This window comes from Arachis hypogaea, chromosome 20 (assembly GCF_003086295.3).
Source record: "Arachis hypogaea cultivar Tifrunner chromosome 20, arahy.Tifrunner.gnm2.J5K5, whole genome shotgun sequence".
Lineage (NCBI taxonomy): Eukaryota > Viridiplantae > Streptophyta > Magnoliopsida > Fabales > Fabaceae > Arachis > Arachis hypogaea.
This window is the reverse complement of record NC_092055.1, coordinates 119439875-119443422: the sequence shown is the minus strand read 5'-3', so window position 1 is coordinate 119443422 and position 3548 is coordinate 119439875. Positions and strand designations below refer to the sequence as shown.

Below are 3548 nucleotides of genomic sequence, written 5' to 3'. Positions count from 1 at the left end.
TGTAATAAATATTTTTTTAAAAGGAATTTTTTATTCTCTTCAACAATGAGAAGAACTTATTTTTCCTCTCTTCCCCTTCTATACTTTCCCTTTCTCTATTCTCTAACATGTCGGAATACTTGGATGAACCTCAATACAGAATGTTGGCTTAGTACGATAAGAATGACGGTGGAAAAAATTATACCTTATGACAGCAGGACCGTCTTTCCTCTGCAATCAACCTAATAGGACTTTCGTAGACTTTCAATACACCGCCAAAAGAATACGGGCCGTACATACACCATCAACATTTTTGTAATTGACGCCGTTGAAATGTGATTTCGTGCGGTATCTAAAGATGGACAACAAAACTTGCATCATATTACCTAGATTATATTTTTTATCAATAGTAGATGTAGGTTTATTTGTTATAATTTTTTTAGTGGGAGTACATAAAAAGTACATAGTATATAAACTGTAATAACTCAACAGATATTTTTTTTAAAGAAATTTTTCATTCTTTTTAATAATGAGAAGAACTTATTTTTCCTATGCTCTCTGCTCTCTTCACCCTTCTATACTTTTTCTTTCTCTATTCTCTAACATATTGAAATACTTGTTTGAACTTCTCTACGGGATGGTGGCTTAGTACAATAAAAATCGCGATGTGAAAATAATGCCCTATGACAACTTTTTTAGGAGAGATCAACTTGATAGTTAGATTCTTAGGACTTCCATAGATGTTCAGTACACCCTTCGCCAAGAGAATATAGGCCGTACATACGCCATTAACATTTCTATACTTGACACCAATAGAGTGCCATTTCCTGTGGTATCTAAAGATGGACAACAAAAATTGCACCATGTTACTTAAATTATTTTTTTATCAATAGTTGATGTAGGTTTATTTGTTGTAATTTTTTTTAATGGGAGTACATAAGGAGTACTTAATATATAAAGTGGGTCATGGATTTCTTACTCCTACTTTTATGTAGGAGTATGATTAACCATCATCAAAATAATTACAAAATATACTCCCTTTTTTTTTGGAAAAAATAATAAGATTTTGATCCCTCAAATTTTTTTGTTTTTATACTTTTTTCCTTTTCCTTTTAGTTTCAAATTCAGAGAAGAGAAGCTTGTCTGCTAGGATTTTTCATCCAATTTCAATCACCGTCATTCTCTCATTCTCCTCCTCTACTGTATCTCTCATTCGCCAATCCTCGTCACCGCAACATGCCTCAGACGATGCCGCAACCTGCTTCCGCCGCCGTCGCGCAATTAGCTTATGCTGCCACTGTGTAAGACACTGCCTCAACGCTTGGAGGTTAGTTAATCATTATGCCTTTTCAATTCATGGATGCCTTTTCTCTTCCTCTCACTCTGTCGTCTCTCTCGTCCGCTCATCTTCGCAGCGCAACCCGTATATATGATTTGGATTTTAGATATGACAATTCCTTAGGTAAAAATAGATGTGCATGTTGGTTTTGATATGTTCTGTCCTGTCTTGTCTTGTTGATTGCATGAATTGTGGGGAGTGAGGGATCTACATTTAGAGTTTTTCCGCCCCTTCACTCTCTTGGATTTGATTTGCAATGATTTTGCAGGAACCGGAGTGCCAAAAATCTGTATGGTTATGCTAAGGAGGAAGCTCTTGGGCAGGATGGGATTAAGCTAATTGTTGACCCCATAGATTTTGCTTTGGCTGATGATATTGTGAACCGTGTCGTAATGGGAGAGAGCTGGACTGGGCAAAACAAGATGGGAGAGCAGTTCTTAGCGGTAGCGACGAATACTCCTTTCTATGATGATGATGGAAGTTTAGTTGGGATTATCTGTGATCTCGAGTGATTCGCGGCTCTTTGTTGAAACGAGAGTTCCGTGCTTGGCTACAAACAATGCTGAATCAGGTTCAGGCTCTAGGCCTCTTAGAAGTAGCATTTCAAATAAACTTGGCCTTGATACTCAACAGCCTCTCCAAACTTCTATAGCATCCAAGTTCTCGATTTTGGTTAGTGCTATAACTTTCATGTTTCCGTAATTTATACTGGTATAGCATAACATGTCTTGATGTTAGAATCATTAAACAAGTATCAAAGGTAAGTAACAAAATTAAGTCAAGAATCCGGACAGGAAAAAATAACGGTGATCGTGAAAGCGGGAGCAGAGGAAGCCATCAATCTGAGCATTTTAGTTTCTCAGAAGTTGGTGTTGCAGACCACAGAGAGGATGCTAATTCCAGTGGAGCTAGCACACCCAGAGGTGATGTGATGCAGTCCGTTTTTGGTATATTTTCTCAGGGTTAGGAAAGATCCCAAAGAATCTGTGTTATTTGGCAGAGTTGTTTCTTGATCAAAAGACGCTCTATTATGATGTAGACCAATTTCTGTTCTATGTTTTGTGTGAATGTGATGATCTAGGATGCCACATGGTTGGCTATTTCTCTAAGATAACTAATACTTGGCTCTAATCATTTTAGGTTGGCATGAGATATTTCAGTATTTATATTTTTTAATTTGCTATCCCAATTCTTTCATCTCTTATCAGAAGCCTGTAATGCTTTATAATTGGTGAAACTTAACATTGAACATTTTTTTAATTTAAATATCTTATTTCTCCTCCATGCGTATGCCTTGTGGTTTTGTTGCACTTATTTCTTCGTATTTACTTTACATGAAAGATACTGGTGTTGATATTGACTACCTTTTATCATAAAGGAAAAAAATTCTGAGGAATCCTATTAAAAATTTCGAATAGCCTTTTATAAGCGCGCTCTCCCCCTCCTCTATCCTTCTCACACAGATGCGCACACACATTTTTGTAGATTTCATCATTCTAATTTCAAATATTGAATAGCATATGAACTTTCTAAGAAGAAGGGCAAAGTTGGCACGCCAGAAAGACCCCTTTCAGATCTTGGACTGCTAAGCTACAGAGGATATTGGACCAGAGTTCTTTTGGACATTCTGAAAAAGTGTAATGGTAACATTTCCATCAAGGTAAGCATCTATATAATAATTTTATTTCATAGAATGCATGTTATCTTGTTACTGAGAAAGTTGTGTTTCTGCAGGAGCTAAGTGATATGACTGCCATCAAAACCGAAGATATATTGACAACTCTTCAGATCCTAGAATTAATCCAATACAAAAAAGGACAACATCTTATTTGTGCAGATTCTAAGGTTCTTGATCGCCATCTTAAAGTTGCTAGTAGAGGAGGTCTTGAGGTTAATGTTAGCAAATTGATCTGGACCCCTTGCAAGGAACAAAATTGAGGCCAGAGGTACTTACCATTTATGTAACTTTGATGAACTTGTATATATAGATTTTAGGTTTGTTAGTTAGTTGTTTTAGCACTGCCCCATTTTGTGTATTAACAAATAACAAATACTTGGTCTTGTAAAGATCTTAGCTAGCTTAGGAACACATTGATTGTTATAAGCTAAATCATTCTTACCTGTTTTAATTCATGACTCAATTTATTTATGCTCAATTTCAACAAAATAAAAAGAATACTTAGAAATCAACCTTTAATCTTTTTAAAAAAATAGAAATTGGTAACGATTA

At 35.8% G+C, this 3548-nt stretch overlaps 1 pseudogene; it reads left to right on the top strand.

The window, feature by feature from the left end:
* The first annotated feature begins 1227 nt into the window (after window positions 1–1227).
* Window positions 1228–3256, top strand: LOC112786224 (histone acetyltransferase of the MYST family 1-like; annotated as a pseudogene).
* Window positions 3257–3548: the final 292 nt, after the last annotated feature.